Source organism: Elephas maximus, chromosome 4, assembly GCF_024166365.1.
Source record: "Elephas maximus indicus isolate mEleMax1 chromosome 4, mEleMax1 primary haplotype, whole genome shotgun sequence".
Classification (NCBI taxonomy): Eukaryota; Metazoa; Chordata; class Mammalia; order Proboscidea; family Elephantidae; genus Elephas; species Elephas maximus.
Genome location: NC_064822.1, coordinates 71316586 through 71336987, shown reverse-complemented (window position 1 = coordinate 71336987; position 20402 = coordinate 71316586). Strand labels below are relative to the sequence as shown.

Sequence of the window (20402 nt, the reverse complement as noted above, 5' to 3'; positions counted from 1 at the left end):
ACCTAGGATTAGTATTTGATTGACTAACTAGCCAAGTTGACATATAAAACCAACATCACATCCGCCGATGGCAGGGCAAGAAATGTGTATTAGTTTCCTACTGTTGCTGTAACAAATTACCACAAAGTTAATAGCTTAAAGCAAGATAAACTTATTATCTTACAGTTCTGGAGGTCAGAAGTCTGAAATAGGTCTTACAGGCTAAAATCAAGGTATTAGCATGGCGGCATTCTTTCTGGGTGCTCTAAGGGAGAAACCATTTCCTTGTGTTTATCAGCTTCCTGCCTTGTTAAGAGCATAAATTGATTGCATTGTGTCCACCTGGATAATCCAGGATAATCTTTCCATCTCAAGATCTTTAACTTAATCATACCTACAAAGTCACTTTGCCATGTAAGGTAACAACATATTTGCAGGTTCTAGGGATTGGGACATGGACATCTTTTCAAGGCCATTATTATGTCTACCACACAATGCATGGACCAGATGTGGGCAAAGAGAAAGAGTATCAGGCCTGGAGCTGTTTTAAATTCTGCTAAGAGGATGCCTGGGAGGGTGAGGGCATGAGAGTCCCTGTGGAGTGGACTAGAGGAGGATCCATTGCTGAGAGGAGAATGGCTGCCAAAGGAGAGGCCATGTTACAAAGCTACAATGAAAAGGCTCTGCAGGGGATCTCCAAAGAGCCTACAAGACAGTCAGCTCGAATCTTCTGAGTCCTGAAGGCACAAACTCAGTTCAGTAGTCACCAACCGGGAAAAGCTGTGCTCTGTCCCCTCTTCCTTCCCCCTGCCCCAACCCTGATTAACAAGCTGAAGGAAGAAGCCCTAGAGAGAGAGAAAAAGTCTTTTTCCCAGACCATAGGATCCTTCTTGTCCCTGCTCCTAGTTCAGGACAAGAGAAGTTGTTCCCTTGAATGAAGATTGAAGTGTTGATTAAACATCAAACTGGACAGTTTTAAATAGTGAATTGAGACTATGACAGAGGTTTTCATTATCTAAGAACAGGCCAGTAAGCTAAAGGGACAGCCCAAGACTGAGATTCAGCCAGGGACAAGTGAAGACTATTTCCACTAAGCAGACCTTAAGGGGCTGATGAGACACCCTATAAACTTGCATTTTTATTATGCTCCTATGTACCATGTTAAAATTGTTACATCTTCTTGTATCTCACTTCCTATCATCCCTATTTTATCTGACTTCAATATTGTTCAACGGTTTTCTTTTGATTTATTTGCTTGCCATGTTCCCCCCTCCCCCCCTTTTCTGTTTTAAATTTTTCTTCTTTTTAAAATTTTTCTCCTAAGAGTTTAGTAAAACGTATTTAAAGAAATACACCACACAGAAATGTTATAAAAATACAAAAGGATTAAAGGCAGACAATGGGGAGCAATGGGGATTCTTTTTAAAAGACACATATACCAAAACCAACCAAACCTGTTGCCATTGAGTCGATTCCGACTTTTAGTGACCCTATAGGATAGAGGGAAACCCTGGGGTGTAGTGGTTAAGTGCTACAGCTGCTAACCAAACGGTTGGCAGTTCAAATCCGCCAGGCGCTCCTTGGAAACTCTATGGGGCAGTTCTACTCTGTCCCATAGGGTCGCTATGAGTCGGAATCGACTCAACGGCACTGGGTTTGGTTTTTTTGTTTTGTACAGGGTAGAGTAGAACTGCCCCATAGTGTTTCCAGGGACCAGCTGGTAGGCATATGATACCAACCAAAAAACCAAACCCAGTGCCGTCGAGTTTCCAAGGAGCGCCTGGCGGATTTGAACTGCCAACCTTTGGTTAGCAGCCGTAGCACTTAACCACTACACCACCAGGGTTTCCAGGCATGATAGGAAAGAAAAATGAACAGTTGTTATATTCTGTTTATTCACTAATTATAAGCCATGGACATAAAAGCTTTCTTAACATTGTTGATCTTCTTTACATTCTCTTGAAATTCTGCTAGAACTCAAGATGGCTATCTGATACTTCATAGTTCCTTGCTTCATTCAGGTGCAGAGAAAACATAAATGGGCTCTCAGGATGCTTAAGGTCAATATTAGTGAATATAAATTGCAATTTATCATCATAAAATAAACTTTCTGATCCAATTTGATCTTTATACAAGTATACAGATTTCTGCAGTCTTTTCTACCCTGTTTCATTAGCTTTGTTAACAATAGATATAATTTCCTTCTTTTCAGCATATTCTTCCTTAAGATACTGGATATTTGCAGTCAGTACTTCCATTTCCTACTTTTTGCATTTTACTTCAGCAGTCAGCTTTAACAGGTTATCTTTTTTTTCCTGAATGAGTTTATTCTGCCTGCAGAGCTAATTTTGATACTCTAGAAAATATCTCAACCATTCAGTGTTCTTTTTATTTCGCAGACAACTCACACACACACATATGCAAGCATGCATGCAGCTCGGAGCAACTTAAGGGCTTTAGGACGGGGATAACGTTTTATATACCTAATGCCTAGCATATAATAGGTGCTCAGTACATGTTTATTGGAAGGAAGAAAACTGACTGATACAGAATCTGTTCCCAGACAGACACTTGCCTGAACTTTGTGCAAATGTGCATGCTCAAAGCTACGTCGGGTAACTGTCCCTCACAGTAGGCAGGAGAGCCATAGTTCATACGATTATTTCAGCTGCCTTAATAACACAGCCAGATGACTACAGAATTGATTACGCTGACAGCTGATGCAATTACATCATATAAACATGGCTTCATTTGGGTTAATTTTGGTTAATTAAGATATGTTTGTGCTTAGGAACGAGGCACTGGCCCTATGAAGCAAGCCTAATAATGCACCAACCCTGAAGAAAACACACCTATTCTTCAAACCCTGGGCCATATTGTATCAGATTATTAAATAGTGTTACCACATGCCCTTGGCTTTGAATTGTTCTCCACGTTCATGCAGTAAAGAATAATATACAGTCAATGCACACTTCACTCAGAACATCCAAAGAGAACAAATGCAATGCTCTATCTCCTAATACCGAATGGAAGAATGTATTTTGTATTGAATATACTATGCAAACTGAGAGAGGGCGAGAAATGAGGGGAATGGATGCTGAGGGATATCTGTGAACAGGTAGGGAAAGGACATATTTTGAAAAGTTATCACATGTGTACATGAATCAGCATCCTCCAATTAGTCATAACATTGACTCACACTCCTGTTAATAATAGCTAACATTTTATAGCACTTCCGTTAATCACCATTTTCACACACAATAATCATAAAATCATAAAGTACTTTCAGAAACATTATTTCATTTGATCCTGGCAACAGGAGGTTATTAGTTTCCCGCAGTAACTTAGGTTGGGCATGTCATCGATGCTGTTGTTAGGTGCCCTAGAGTTGATTTCCACTCACAGCAACTCCAGGTGAAAGAGTAGAACTGCCCCATAGGATTTTCTTGGCTGTAATCTTTATGGAAGCCGATTGCCAGGTCTTTCTGCCGTAGACCCACTGGGTGGGTTCAAACCGCCAGCCTTTCGGTTAGCACTCGAGCACTTAATTCTTTGCACCACCAGGGCTCCTGAGGTTAGGCACAGTACACAAAAATACTGGCCCAACCTACAGGTTTGTAGAGGCCTAGGTGATGGAAACATTGGAGATGTCCCACTAAAGAAGACCACCTTAGATTTCAACTAATTGATCCACATTTCCCTGCACCCCCACGCCCCAGCTGTTGGTGTATTCCCATCAGAAGGCAAACGGCAGGTCCAGGGTCTAAACCCTGGAGCCTAAATAACAAGTTGAAAAGAAAACCTAGGGCTTAATTGTTCTTTACAGAAGTACCTCCAAAACAAGAACTGAAAAACAGATAAATGGGAAAACTTCCCTAGGAGCACTTTAATCCTTCAAAGGAAACGAACTTTTTAATGAGACCCCTCACTAAATAAATAAATTTGCAAACAACACATGACTCTTATCTACCTACACCTACCCTCAAAGTAAGCTGGGTCCTCCCCACAGGTAACTGATCTAGGAGGTAGGAAACCAACACAACCAAGGTTAGCAAACATAAGCCTTTTGTTCAGGGCCTCCCTACCTACCTTTGAAGGTGGCCTTTGAAAAACACCTGAATATAAATGGACCTAAAAAAGCAAAACGATGTTTTAAAGACAAGCTTATATGAAAACTTCCTCGGCTCTTCCGTGCTTCTCTTAACATGAAACTACCTTCTTCCCTAAAGAAGAGGGTTCCTAACCTTATAATGTGGTGGTTGTGGCCTGCCACAAAAAATGGCTATCGCTGATCATAACTGAAGTAGCATCCACTGTTTCTCTCCTTCCCAAAGTAACCATGGAAGGTGATAATTGCCTGAGGAGAGATTGAGGCGCAGAGAAGGATAGAAATTTTCCCATAGTCGCTCAGTGGTTTAGCAGGGACTTTGTTTTTGTTTTTAATGAAACAATTACTAAAGATTTTGAGGTATCTTTTTCAATAAATGGCAAGACATTCCTGGCCAGAAATATTTAATCACTATAAGGGCCCCTAATTTGGCAGAAAGTGAAAGGGAATGATTTGGGATCAAGTGTCAAACTGAGCTGGCTGGCCTTGTTCTCAGTAAGGAAGGAAACTAGCCATTTGATGAGATGGTAAGGACAGGACGGCCACTAAACTCAGGCTGAGAGTCAGAAAGGCCTAAACTCGAGCCCTTGCTCAGCTGCTCAGTGTGCTGACCTTGAGCAATAGCCTCCATTGCCATATCCGTACAGGTACTTCTCAGGATTTTTATCAGTTTGCAAAGGGCTAACAGGAGATAGTGATTCAGCACACACTGAGTACTCCATAAGCCTTCACTATTGTTACTATTTATTTAAACTGTAGAGGGAGAACACCACATTGTAAATAGTTACTGTTGTTGTTTTCCTGTGTGCAGACTGTAGCAAAATGCAACTCAGGCACTTTAGGGAGGTGTAAATCAAAACCTATTATTTGGAATCCACCATGAGCTGGGAGCAATCCAATGTTACCATTAAAATTGAGTTGGCAAAAAAAGGACATTTTTGCTGTTTGCCATCAAGTTGATTTTGACTCACAGTGACCGCAGGTGACACAGTACAACTGCCCCATAGGGTTCTCTTGGCTGTAATTTTTATGGAAGCAGATTGCCAAGTCCTTCTCCCATGGAGTCCCTGAGTGGGTTCAAACTGCCTGCCTTTTTTGCTTAGCAGACAAGGGCTCAACCGTTGGTGCCACCAGGGCTCCTTTACTCCAAGATCTATTTTTTTAAATGCTATTTACAGGTGCTACTCAGTAAAGGATACATTTCTAATGTATCTTGATTAGACAATCACATGTAACAAAAGTCTCTTTCCTTGAATATCTGCCTGAATTCAGAAAGCATAATAACTTCACTTTACTGTAACACTGATACTTTTTTCCTGTTCCAGCTTTTGCCTGCTTTTTTTTTAAGGCACAAAGAGCACCCATCTCCTCAATCGCAAGCTTTCAGACCACTTGACAATAGCAGAATGCAAATTCTCGATAACCACATATTTAAATAGTCACTGTAGAATAGGAGTCTAGCAGGGGTGTCCTGGGGAAGAAACAAAACCAGTAACCCTGTGCAAAATGTGTCGTCTCCTCATACAATTCTCCCTCCACTATCTGTCCCCACCTGCCAAGCCAACTTTATCTCTTAGTAAGCCCTAGGACACCCGCCTTCCCCAAATCCATCTTTTGCATAGCCACCAATTTTACAGAATCAATCCCTTGCTCAAAAATCCTCAAGGACTTCTGTATCAGTTAAGATTTGCATTTGGCAGCTGGTAACAGAGACCAGAAATAATAGTGGCTTAAACAAGATAAAAAGTTTATTTTTCTTTTCCGTAAAGGAATTCTGGAGATAAGCAATGCAGAGCTGGCGGGGCATCGCCTATGGTTCCTGTATCTTTCTGCTCCACAATGCACCTTCTATCCTCAGGAACAAAGGCTGGCTCCTCACGTTGCACCCATCTTATCCACCTTCTAGGCAGCCAGGAGGAGACAGACAGGCAGATGTCAAACTTCCATTCAAATCCCTTCAGGGCCTAACACAGTCCAGCATACTTCATGAGCACTCATTTTAAATAACTGCCAGCTACATGAACAAACTAATTCTATGGAAGCATTGAAGTAGAACAACTTATCACTCACAAAACTTTAGTAAATATCAACAGTTATACCCAGGGTACCATATTAGAAGCTATAGAGTATGCTTCGAAATTCTTAAAAGGATACTGTGGTTTAAAATATCTGCGTAATTGGTGACCACAGTGCCTAAAATTCCCAGAGTTAGAAATCTATTCTGATGAGTTAAGAGGCTGTATCTCCAGTAGGATATGGATGAACCTTGAAAACATCATGCTGAGTGAAATAAGCCTGATACAAAGGCAAATATTGTATGATCACACTTACATGAAACATCCAGAACAGGCAAATGCATCTCCATGACAGAAGGTAGATGAGTGGTTACCAGTGGTCTAGGGGAGGGGAGAATGGGAGTTATTGCTTAAGGGGTACAGAGTTTCTGTCTGGGGTGATGAAAAAGTCTTGGAAATAAATAGTACAACATCCTGAATATAATTAATGCCACTGAACTTAATGGTTACAATGGCAAATTTTACGAGATAAATACTTCGCCACCAAAAAATATATATATATTTTTAAAGAGGCTGTATCTCCATTAAAGGCACTGTATTATGCTGAGGGAGCAAGGAGGATTAAAATAAGTACAAGACAACTTCTGATTTACGCAAACTTAAGGCATACACAGAAAATACCCAGCACTACTGAGCAGCCGAGAAATGCCAAGATCTATAGGCATTTCCAAAGAAGGTGAAAAGTCTTTGAATACGTTTTGGTAAGTTTGTGAATCAAGGGATTTGTTGGTGCCCTAACAAGGTCCAAACAGAATAACCAAGTTTAGGGGAGGGAGGACAGGCTGCCCACAGCTGGTCAGAGAAGCTGCCGGGGTGACCACACTAATGGGCCCAGGTTGTTCGTGTGCTGCATGAGGGAATGAGGGCCTTAGAAAAGGGGGTGACAGGCAAGAAAGAAGAGGAGCAAAAAATACAAGTAAAAGCCTTCTTTTGCATGAAGCAGACCAAGGACAGTGTGGATAGTGTATAGAAAGTGCTGCATCAAGAATCCAGGAGTTCTGGGTTCCAGTCCTGCCTCAGCCACCCACTAGGTGAGTCACCTTGCGGAGGGGACAACATCTCTGGGCCTCAATTTTCTCTAAGAAAAGATACGGACCAGGTGATCTAAGGACCTTTGATAGCACTAAAGTTCTTATTTGAAAAAAAAAAAAAAACCTAAACTAAACACCTTGCCATCAAGTTGATTCTAACTCTTAGTGATGCTACAGGACAGAGTAGAACTGCCCTACAGAGCTTCCAAGGCTGTAATCTTTATGGAAGTAGACTGCCACATCTTTCCTCCATGAAGCAGCTAGTAGGTTCATTACTCGATACTAATAGCTCATGCTTTAGCCAACCCTGAAAAGGCTGCTGAAAGTATGAGGATGAATATTTAAGGAACAACATAAGAAGGCAGAAAGCAGGTGACGTTGTATAGAGACAGCATGCCACACCACCAAGACAGCTCCAGAGGGAGCTGAGGTGTTGTTTTACAAACAAGTTTAGGATTTACCTTAGTAAGCATGGGGAGAGGTTCTCCTGGTGTGTAGGGATTGCAGCTTATGCAAGAGTAAAAACATAATATAATAATAAAGCAGCATGCAGACATTATTCTAAATTTTTCACATATATTACATTTTTCCAAAGAAGGACATTCTTAAGATTTTGAAAAGAGAAGGAAAGCAAGAAACAGAATTAAAATACGTAAAATGCCTAGACCAGGGCCTGGCACATAGTTGATGTTGTTAGCTGCCCCTGAGTCTATTCCTACTCATAGTAACCCTATGTACAGCTGCCCGGTCCTGCGCCATCTTCACAATGGTTGTTATGTTTGAGCCCATTATTGCAGCCACTGTGTCAATCCATCTTGTTGAGGTGAGGCATCTGTTATTATCATTATTCTGTTGCCAGGCACAAGGTCTCAAGGAGACATTCTCCTTCCTTCTCCTTCCCGACCACCCTCTACATTCTCAAGCATTGTGTCTCCCATTCACACAATCTCACTCCACTATGGTGCATCCACATTCCCATGGTTGGACACATCCATCAGAAGACCTTAGCCTTTTTCAGGCATATAACCCTAACACTGGTCCCCAAGCCCTGATATTCAGTTGAGGATGTGCTAGAGATAAGCAGTGAGTTCCCTCCTTCTCCCTTTCCATCAGCAGTACTCTTTTGAGTGAAGCATTGTTTTATTTTGTTGTACTGAAGTAAAGGAGAAGGGGAGATGGAGGAAGAAAAGGGAAAAGGAAAATAAGAGCAGGAGTTATTTCAGGTCTGAATTTTAAGCAGGGCTGATATTTAGAGCTATTGTTTTCCAGAAATATGAAAGGCTAACAACACTTTCCCTAAAGATTGAAACTGAAACGATTACGGTTGGGGTTGGGAATTAGAGGTCATTTTATATTAGCTCCAAATGAATCTGAGTTGACAGATGAAGAAATGAACAAACAATTCGCTAACACCTGCAAAAGCATAACAGGCAGGTCACACCCATTACAGCTTTTTGCTGGGTCACAGGCCAACTCTAGGTCGTTATACCAGTTTAGCCAGCAGAGGTCTCTTTCCTACTAATCTTCAATTTAAAAAAAACAACTCTGGATTGTTCATTTTTATTATCACTCTTTTGAAATCTCTTTCCAAAACCAAATAAATAATAATCATTTGACCAAAGTAACTGTGAAAACATTTAATCTAGTCACTTAGTAAAGAAAGACTAAAATGCTGAGCTATTTGAAGAAAATTATTCTATATTCACCCTTGGATTGTTCTTTGCTTAGAAGATACACATCGACCGTACTGGCAAAGAGCAAAACATGGGCTGGACGCTAAAACAACACAAGCAACAGGTCACTATGATAATGAATAAGGAATTCTAGCTAACACCAGTAGTTCGGTGGAACAGGAGAAGTGGTGAGGTCTGCTTCTTTAGACTGCTGATTCAGCAGACTGACCCTGGGCAGTGGTTCTTGCTTGGGCTCTCCTTTAAAAACCTAACATATTGCAGTTGTGATCAGTATCCATTCTGATGATCTGAGCACTTCACATTACATCCTCTTAACTTACTAAAGCCAATGTTTTAAAACATTTTTTGTGTTGCGCATGATAAACAGTATCACAGAGAAATGTAACAGAAGCAAGCCTGAACTTTCCTTTCCATATCCTATCAGAATGATCCCAATATGAGACTAAGGGTTTTGACTAGAATTAGATAAAATGAGGAAATAAGAAAATTTAATTGAACTTGCTTAAGTCACTCTCTTAAATCAATTATCCGATGGCTTCTCATTACTGTTGGAGTTTTGGTTAGGTGCTGAAGAGTTGGTTCCGACTCATAGTGACCCTATGTACAACAGAACAAAACTGCTCAGTCCTGCGCCATCCTCACAATCGTTGCTATGTTTGAGACCATGGTTGCTGCCACTGTGTCAATTCATCTCATTGAGGGTCTACCTCTTTTTCACTGACCCTCTACTTTACCAAGCTTGATGTCCTTCTCCAGGGACTGGTCCCTCCTAATAACATGTCCAAAGTACATGAGATGAGGTCTCGCCATCCTTGCTTCTAAGAAGCATTCTGGCTGTACTTCTTGACAGGATTGTTCGTTCTTCTGGCGGTTTAGGGTATATTCAATAATCTTCACCAACACCATAATTCAAAGGCATCATTTCACCTCTAGTCTTCCTTATCCATTGTCCAGCTCTTAGAGTAGAGTCCACAATTTCTACCATGGCTTAAAAAGCCCAGCATAGTCTGGACTTTCCCACTGCTCTAGTCATATTGCTCACGTCTTCTGCCCTTGGATCACTTCATTTCAGCCACAAGGGCCTTCTTTCATTTCCTTAAAGTCCTTCCCTGACATGGGGTCTTCAGCCATACTGTGTCTGGATCACTTTTCTTCCCTCCTCCCTTCAGCTGGTTAACTCCTGCTCAGCCTTCACGTCTCAATGTGGTCATGTCCTGAGGAAAGATTTCCTGGCCCCCCATAACTAGTTTAGGCCCCCTGTAGGTATTTCATAGCATCCTCCAAAACAGTCACAAGAACACAGGGTGCTTTGCAGCAAACTGCAAAAGGTACCCTCTGTGGAAGGGATCAATTTAAAAAGGCTCCTTCTTCTGAGTGAAAGGTCTCTGGGTGGTATAAATAATTTGCACTTGACTACTAGGTAAAACGTTGGCTATTCTAATCTACTCAATGGTGCCAAGGAGAAAAGGCCTGGTGGTCTGCTTCCATAAATATTACATCCAAGAAAATCCTATGGAGGTTTGTTTGTTTTCTTCTGGGTGAACACAGGCTCGTCAGAACAAAGAGTTTGGATTATAGCGTCTGCTTGCCCCCTGTTATGGATTAAACTGAGTTCTCCAAAAAAGACACGTAGAATTCCTAACCCCTGTACCTGTGACTGTGTCCCTGTTTGAAAATAGGGTATTTGAAGATGTTATCAGTTAACATGAGGTCATTATGGAGTAAGGTAGGCCCTACTCCAATAAGACTGGTGTCTTTACAGAAGAGAAGAGACACAGAAAGAAGGCAGCCACAGGAAGACAGAGGCAGAGACAGAGTTATGGTGTAGCTGCAAACCAAGCGATGCCTGTAGCTACCAGAAGCTGGGAGAGACAGCAGAGCATCTTCTCCTAGAGCCTTCTCAGACAGCACGGCCCTGTTGACAGCCTGAATTCAGAATTCTAGCCTCCAGAACTATGAGAGAATAAATTTCTGCCATTTTAAGCCACCCGCTTGGTGGTACTTTGTTACAGCAGTCCTAGGAGACTAATACAGTCCCTCAGCTGGACACCATTGTATGGGTGGGGCTCAAACTGCTGGGACATAAGCAGAAGCCCTGAGGTGACTTCACAGCACTTACTCTTCAGCACACTCACCTAAATTCTATTTAATAATTATGGATGTGATTCTTTGTCTCCTCCAATAGACTTTAGCTCCATGAAGGCACAGCTCCTGGTTGTCTTGTTTAAGGCACAGAACCTGGCCCTTAGTAGGGGCTGCAGGAGCATGCATGCAACAGTGAAGCAATGTTCAGCACTGCTAAGCAACCATTAGATCATGCAGTCACATGCTTTCTTATAGTAAAATAAGTGCTCACTGTTCAGCCTCTGCTCTTGTATTATCTTCCTTTGACTCCTGTGACTATGTGGTTTGTGGCCTAAAATCAGGAATCTAGCTTCCCCGGAAAATAATCTGATCCACAGGGATGGAATGTGTGATCTGGACTAGGAAACAGGAATCACAAAATTTTAAACCAAAAGGAACTTATGGATCATCTTGTTTAACTCCTCACTTTACAGGAAGCCAGGAATTTGAATTTTTGAATTTGTAAAATGAAAAGATTGGGAAAAGGGATCTCCCACATCCAATATTCTGAAGTTCTAAGATTTGACCCTACCCAGTTGCATAGGGGCTGACAGCTAAAGATTGGTCTGTTAACTTGAAATTTAGAACGATTTCCTTAGCACCATGTTCTAAGTAACTAAACTAAGGGAGGGACTTGAATAGTTCTCATCTGTTGAATTCCCAGGTGGAATCCCAGAGTGTGCCAAGTACCAAAGATTAAGGAATGTGAGGTCTGGGATAATATTACCAGTGGGATCCCATGTGGCAAAAAGATGGAGTAGGCTCCATTTTCCCTGGTTTGTTAAGATATCTCTGAGTTAACAGGGATGATATTTATACCTCGTTTATGTGCCCTGGAAGGAAAACAATATGCATAAACATACACACACTCCTCATAATTTATATGGGATTAACAATATCTGAAGCTAAGTAGACAGAAAAATGGAGGAGAAGTAAATTAAAGAAATGCCTTGTTCTCTGCTAAGGTCTGAGAAGAGAGATTGTACCTGAGACATGAAGAAAAACTCAGATCCTGCGTTCAAGAAACTGCAATGATAATTATTTTTCAAATTTGAGATATCTTTAGAGTTCTGTTGTTGTTGTTAAAATCCATTGTAAAAATGTAATCAATACAGAAATGTATAAAGTAAAAGTCTCTTTATAATCCCATCCTCAGAAATGGGAATTATTAATGTGAGAAGTAATTTTCCAGGAAGGTTCCATGCATATATACATTTTTTTTTTTTAATTAAAATGAGATCATGTCTGCTTTTTTACCTTAATACATACAAAGTTATCTCAGCTGTTTTAATGGCTGCAATCTGTATCAATCTTGGGTACACTATAATTGACTCAATCAAATTAATCAATCCTGTAATCCTATATTTAAGAGGGTTTGTTTATTGTTTTTTTTTAAATCTAATATATAGCACTAGAATGATCCCTCTTTAGTCACAAAACTGGTTATTTCCCAAAAATAAGCTGTAAAGAGGAACTGCTAGATCGAAGGGTATACACATTTTAAACCCACAGTATATAAAATATGAAATGTAAATACTCACAGTATTTTATACCCACAATATATGTGCACAATGTATGAGGGTAACTCTCCTCCTGCCCACCCAGCATTGGGTAATAACATTCTTTGCCAAACTAACAAATTTACTTTGTATTTATTGTTAAGTCAGAGGTTGAACAGCTTTTCTTATATTTGCTAGTCATTTGTACTTTCTTTTTATTTTTTGCATGCTATTTTTCTATTGGGATATTATCTTTTTTTCTTATTGATTTATAAATGTTCTCTATCAAAAGGTATTAACCCTTTGGCTACCAAATATTTTGCAAATATTTTCCCCCATGTATCAGTTGCCTTTTAACTCTTCTAATGATGTCTTTTATAGTACAAAGATCGAAGGGTTGTTTGGCTTTGTTTTTGTTTTACCCTTTTTATTTAGTCCAATCTGGCAAGTTTTGCCTATTTGGCTCCTGGTCTTGGTTTTACACTAAGAAAAGCCTTTCTACTTTGAGACCATTAAAAAAAAAAAAAAACTCCTATATTTTCTTCTAGCTTTTTTAATTTTACATTTAGACCTGTAATCTAGCTGGAATTGTTGGTGTGTGTGTGTGTGTGTAAGGAAGGATTTAACATTTATCTCCAAATGTTTAGCTAAACAATCTAACACCATTTATTACATAATATAGTCTCGATTGATTTGCTACTTCACATTAATCATATAATAAACTCTGCTAGAAACTTTTAAAAGAGAACAGAGAGCTTGAAGGAAAGGCCAGAATAAGGTTATGATTTTGAAAAGACTTGGATTATTGGCCCAAATACAAATACAATAAAAGCAGGAATGAATGAGGACGCATTGAGAGACAGTTTTACTGACTATAAGTGGCTGATTCAGGGGATTTCTGTAGGCAAAGCAAGGTGATTAACGCCACTAAGTGAAAAACAGATGGTTTAGATGAGAGGGATTTTACACTGAGCCGGAAAGGTGGTCATGGCTTCCACATATGCAAACTCCTTTCTCCTCTGGTCACCCATGAGGCTGGGAAAGAAAGTCACTCAGCCTTGGATACAAAGGAAGGGACAAAAGTTAAACAATCAAGAAAAAATAATGACCTCTAATGAGTCTGAGTGATGCTAACTGTACCTCTATTTACCTAAAGTTTTGTACTCTGTATAGTTTATATCCTCTGATGGTTTCCTCTGGTATGTCTATGGTTTCATTTTCTTACACTTTGCTCTTTATTCTTGCAGAAATTTATCTTGGTGCCAAATGTGAGATAAGGATCCCACATTTTTTGTTTTCAGATAGACCCCAAATGCATAACTCTCTTCCTACTACTAATTTGAAATGCCAGCATTATTGTATACTAAATTATGATGATAACTTCTGAACAGCCTATTTTGTTCCATTGTTTGGTTGGTAAAAAATACACCCAGGGCCATATAATTTAAATTTCTGCAAATATAGAGTACATTTTTAAATTTCTGGTAGGACTAGCTCCACTTCCCATCCCCCTGCCTCAACAGGTTTTTACTCTTTTTTTTTTTTTTTTTAATTTTCCCATGTGGATTTAAAATCAATTTGTCTATTTTCAAATATAATTCCTATGGACATTTTTTAAAAATTGGGATTGTACTGAATGTATAGTTTTAATTAGGGAGAATAGCCATCATTATTATGTTGGATATTCCTGTCCAAGAATATTGTACACCTTTTCATTGGTTCAACTCTTCTGCTAGAGATACATTCTTAGAATGAGAACACTGCTCCAGCTCCCCACCATCTTCCTGTCTCCTGAAGAAGTATAGTGAAGAGCTGGTACCTGTGGAGGCTTTACTTGGGATCTAAATTTTTTTCCAGAGTCATTTCTGATCAATTGGACTTCCAAGTCTCTCTACTAACATCATGTGGAAAACTGTGGTGCTCAAGTCTGATCTAATCAGATGTACCTTATACTCCAATAATCTGGGCTTGAACCCAATACTAAGTGCTAAATATTAAGCAGTAGGTGTTAGGTGCCGGTGGACTTCTTTTTCAAAAGGTTCCAAAGACTGAGTGTGGGTCTTGCTTTAATTTGAGAATTTAGGATAGAAACTGAAGATTGCCACCCACTCCTGTATTATCAGTCACCACTCTCAAAGACAGACCTTCTGCCTGCCTGAATATCCCTACTTCCAGTCACCATAAGTGTTGGTCTAGAATAGCAATAGCCACAAGAAAAACAATGCGAGCCACACCTGTAAATTAAAATTGCCTAGTAATACTAACAAAGTAAAAAGAAACAGATATTAATTTTAAATTTTATTTATCCTGTGATATCAAATTCCTTCTCTCTGACGCCAAACTGTACGGATCAATTCAAATCAATTTATTACCAGTTCTATTCCCTCTGTTCACATCTGTTCCAATACTAGCTGCACACGCACCACTTCTCCCTCTGATCGTACCTCCTGAGCTAGGTCAGGCCTCAAGTTAAAACGGTACAGTTTTCCAGACTGACAAGTTTGCCCAATACTGTAGGTGACAGCCACAAGCTTGGGGGTTTCCAGAACCCCGCATTTCTGACTTGCTGGCTTCCAATACTCTCTAAAAAAAAAAAAAAAATACTCTCTACGGTTCAATAATTCACTAGAACAACTCACAGAACTCATGGGAAGCTCTATACTTACGATTACAGTTTTATTATAGCAAAACGGATACAATTGGGTAAGGTCTGGGAAGGTTTCCAATGCAGAGTTTCCAAGTCGCAAAAAGGGACACACTACTCTCCCACAGTATTGATGTCTTTCACCAGCCAGGAAGCCCTAGGAGCTTCAGCATCCAGAGCATTCATTGGGGGGGTCCCACTGTGTAATCCAAACTCCAGCCCCTCTCCCCTGAGGTCAGGGAATATCACCAGGCTGATATTCCAAAGTTGTTATCACACAAGTGGGTCTTTCTGGCCTGGCAGGCTTCCACCCAAGAGTCACCTCATTAGCATAACCTGTTGGGTTAGGTGTCAGTCCATTCTGGAGCAATCTTAACTCAAAGAATTCCCCTTTATATTAACACACATCTGTTTCCTTATGGAAACCCTGGTAGCTTAGTGGTTAAGTGCTATCTATGGCTGTTAACCAAACAGCTGGCAGTTCGAATCCACCAGGTGCTCCTTGGAAACCCTATGGGGCAGTTCTACTCTGTCCTATGGGGTCACTATGAGTCAGAATTGACTTGACAGCAATGGGTTTGGTTTTTTTTGTTTGTTTCTTTATAGTGTCCACCCTAATTAGGTGGGTCTGCTGGAGGTCAGGAGTGATTAGTGGGCCTTTGTGATGAGAGATTAAATGAGTACAGGCTTGCTAAGGGTACGAACAGGTTGTGTTATGATGCTTTGTGAAGCTTAGTTGAACAGGGTAACTAAGGGGTTTGTTAGGCTAGGAAAGACTGGGAGAGCTAAAAACTAAAAAATGGGAGTTGGGTTAGGAACTGTTAGACTGAAGGCTGCACTGGACATCTGATAAAAATCACCTGCAACACTAACAAGACTAACAGTCAAAAAAAAAAAGTATGTATATATGCTACTTCATTTATCTGTAGATAGAGTGATTTGGAGAATAATTTGAATTACAACCTTTTAAATTGTCCACAGTAAAGTAAAATCTAACTGGGTTCTAATTAATAAAAGGTACCATTTCTATTAGACCTGTATTACAAATAACATTATCCTAAATCTTAAAGTATTTTACCAATAGAATTCATTTCCAGGCCCAGAAATAAAAGGCACTTAAAAAGTCCTATTTCATACCTCGATCTGTAACATTTTCCTTACTAAAAAACACCCTGGAAACGGAACCACAGGTATAACAAGAAAGAAATCCACTATGGAAATCAAAGACAGAACACTATCTTTTTTTAATTCAGTAAAAAATGACACCGACTGGCTGAATTATGGTGGATTCTGACTGGGTGGAGCTTGAAATAATACATTTTTGCTATATTTCCATTTCTTCTGCTTCTTTTTTTTTTTTTCCCCCTTGGTATCGAGGAGAAGCTGTTCTTTCTCGGACCACCTTCACCCTCCCGCCTTCCCCAATTCTACCTTTCCAAGGCAGGGGAAGGTGCATTCCTCAGCAGGACTCCTGCTCGCGCCTTCTTAGTACCTCTGGCCAGCAGCCGGCGAACTGCGCGCCCTGGACATCCATTAACGTTTTTATACTACATCTCAGTCCCAGCCGAAGCTTCTCTTTATTTACCGCAGCCCTACGCTCCCTGACCAGCCTGCACACAGTCAACCGCACTTTGGGGGCTGGGGGGGACAGAATTTGGAACAGAGGCGCCGCCCGTCCTCCTCCCCCCGCCCCCGCCTCCACAAAACCAGCTAAAACACCCCACCTCGGGCCGCGAAGTTGTCACGCGATCTGGGGTACTGTATTTTTCATCACGCGATCTGGGGTACAGTATTTTTTTTTTTTTTTTTTTACAAGAAAACAAGCATCTGAAAAAAAAAATTCAAACTGCCTGCGCTGGCCAATGGGGAAGGAGGAGGAGGTGGGCGGAGGAAGTGCGCGGCGGGCAGGGCTGGGGGGGGCGGCGGGACGGGAGGGGGGCTGGTACCGCAGGGGATTCGTAAAACGCGGCGGGCGCAAGGTTTTAGCCTTTTTTTTTTTTTTCCTCCAAAACCAGCTAAAGCGCGAGACTCGGCTTGAAGCTGCAGCGTAATGGATCCACCTTAAATCTGCAGTGGACTCGGCGCAGGGGTCAGTGAGCGCAGCCAATGCCAATCAAGTTTACAACCACCAGCACGAGAGGGAAAAAAAGAGGAAAAAAAATAATCTCCAAGTTCTCTCCTTCACACACACACACAGACACACGAACACACTCACACGCGCACACACACACACACACATGCGCACACAAAAGCAAGGAGGGGAGGAAAAAACAGGCGCTCGAGAGTGGGGGAATATGTTTGCAAAATCCTAGTTCGAGGCTCGCTGCCCTCGGCCGGAGCGCTCGGGGAAAGTGCGCGGGAAGCGCGGCCCGACCGGAGCGCCATGATGGTCGCCGCGGTCCGGAGCCCATTTTCTGGAGGGGGAGCTGCAATGATGCAATCCCCCGGCCCCGCGTCCCGGCTGCGCGCCCTTCTCCTGCCCTTTTCTTAACGTTCCTTTTGAGGCGCGTCGAGGTTTCGCGCCCATCGTGTTGATTTATTTTTTAACTTTGTGATTCCTGTCTATTCCGTGTAAGTCCCCACGAGTGACAGGCTGAACACACGGAGGAAGCATAGGGAGTCGACTTTACGTATATATACTGGACACTTTCGTTTCTGCGACCCCACCCCACCCTAACCCCACGCAAGCCGAGATCCAGGAGGGTACCCCTTAGGTTTTCTAGCACGACTGTGGCCCCTTTTCCCCCTCAGGTTCACTTAGAGGATTTTTAACTTTATTTTTGGCCGGGTCGGAGGAGGGTGGCGGGCGTAGGGTGTGGCTCAGGTGAAAGAGATGGCAAATTAAAGAAATTCATACTCTGAAAAACAGATCGGAGATCCTAGACGAGCTTTGTAAGCACATTTTTAAATCCGAAGTTTAAGCAGGACAAGTGTCTACGCTGACCGTGATAAGGTTGAAATGGCGAAGACAGCGTGCCCCGTCCGCCGGGGAAGGTCGCTCCCCGCTCCTGGGGAGGTGGGCGCAGAGTGGCCTGAAAGGTCACCCGCTCTTCTCCTCTCCTGTTGAACTCTACGGCTCTCCGCCCCAATCACGCCCCTGAACCCTCATTTCCCCAGTTTTTCCCTGCCCCAGTGCCCCGCACAGGGCAGCCGGAGATGCGGTGGGGGAACTTTGCAAAACGGGGGTAAGGGAAGAAGCGACCCCCGCAAGCGGCAACACTCGGCCCTTCCTGCGCGACGCTGCGGCCCTCCTCGGCTGCCGGCGAGCCGGTTAGCCTTTCGAAATGCGCGGGGCTGCGGATCATTGGAGCCCGGGGTGGGGTGGGAGCGGGCTACCGCCCTGGAGGGTCCACGGATTCCGAAAGGTTCTCCTCTTCCCTCAAAGCCCCCCACCTCTCTGGAGGAGGCAGGGTACCAATGCTGAGGGTTTGTCCAGAGGAATGGAGGTGGGGGGGGTCCGCTTCTTTCTTACGCCCAGAGGAGAGATGATGAGGGAGGAAAGTTTCTGAGAAACCGCCCAGCCCAGCAGCGCTGGCCGAGGCGCGGCCGTCCTACGCGGCCTGCGGGCGCCCCGGGCGCGGGAACTACGCGCGGCGACAGGGGCAGTGCAAGGACCTGCGAGTTGCTTAAGGGGAGAGAGACTTGATGGCCTTTTCGTCCCCAGGCACCCGCCAGGTCGACCCCGCAAATGCCGCGGTGGGCGAGCGCGGGGCTCTTGGGCAGTTTGGGGAGATGACGGCTCAGTGGCCCGGGTCGCGGGGCAAGGGGTGACTGGCGCTGGCGGCCGTATCCCCTCGGAGGAACGCCTGCTACCGGTCCCGCAGCTCCGGTCCGGGGGTAGGACGCTCCGAACCGCAGAGATGCGTTTGGAGACTTGTCACAGACGTGTAATGGAAGGAGGACACGGTGACTTGGGGGCTAAGTTCCTGTAAACGTGCCTGACGCGGCGAGCATCCACTTCTCCCTGGCCCTGCACTCCTAAAACGCAAACTCTAAAAATTCACATTAAACAGGCCTCTTTAGGAAAGGAAAACGGGGTACAGGCAGCAATTAAGAGGATTTTTTTCCTCTTTTAGAGACACTTTTTTAAAGTACCCTTTTTCGCTCAGAGAAACTTTAATTTTATTACATTTTTACTGACTCTCCACTCCTTCCTCCCCATTTTGACTTGTTTTTCTTGCCTTCTCAGTCTCCTCCTGACAAACACCCTGTATGTGTGCTTAAAACAATCACAAAAACACCCTAAATCTTTAATTAAAATAATACCTACTTGAAATATGTGGCCCAGCCACCAAAGGACCTAGTTTTCCCTTCCCGGCAGCCGAACAGGCAAACCCTGCATTAAAAAAAAATATATTCGGGTCAAATTTGCAGAAACGATTTTGTTTAGAGTCCCTTTTAGGGTACAATAGTGGAAATACAAGTATCTGAGGGAAACAATTTAACTCAAAGTCGAATTTTCACAATCCACCCATTTGCAGCCTCCTAGAATAATTTACTTTTACACCTTAGGTGACTTTTTGGAAAGAACGTTGGCATTACTGGAATCATTTTTAGTAAATCTGACTTTTAAATGTCGTTTTAAATTTTTCCTTTTTTTTTCTTATTCAAGTAAAATACATATATCTCTGCTATGTGGATACAAGGAGCCAAAACCCTCAAAATTGGTATTTAGCCAGTTTTTTGGGTGTGTAGGTTATGACCAGGATATTTAGAAATTGAAGAATCTGTGTATAACCACCAGTTTAATTTGAAAAGTATCTGTTCTATCTAAATCACACCAATTTCTTAAAGACTCACATATCTGAGTATTTTGAATAGGATGTATAGAGTAGATGATCTGAACAGTTGCTTAAATTCCTCACAACACTTAGTAATACTGTGTAAGTACAGATTTTAGAGAAGTCACTATGTTACTTTCATTTTCAATCCTGCAAATGCGTGATCGGACTACACTTATGTAAGGATTTTTGGTTCTGATACATACATATCCTAGGAGACAAATATTTGAACTAATGTCATAGGGACCCTGTTATCTTATTTATATGAAAATGTGACTTTTCTACCCTTTACAATTCAAAAGCTTTATCCACCAGAGCTAAGGGGAAAACAGTGACTGTATTCGGACCCACAAAAATATCATCTGAGTTGGGGGCCTAAATTATTCAGATATTTGCCAATTCACATTCTATTTGTGTAAATACAACTAGAATACTAGATCAAAAAGTTCAAGCACAGTTCACATGAG

The 20402-nt window shown here is 42.1% G+C and overlaps 1 protein-coding gene across 1 annotated transcript in view; it reads right to left on the bottom strand.

The window, feature by feature from the left end:
- The window catches only part of APOLD1 (apolipoprotein L domain containing 1), a 53317-nt gene extending 36396 nt beyond the window's left edge, over window positions 1-16921 (bottom strand). Inside the window, exon 1 of the mRNA XM_049882519.1 lies at window positions 16586-16921. The gene's annotated coding sequence lies outside the window, so the exon portion shown is untranslated. The remainder of the gene's footprint in view (window positions 1-16585) is intronic.
- Between the last annotated feature and the right edge of the window lie 3481 nt (window positions 16922-20402).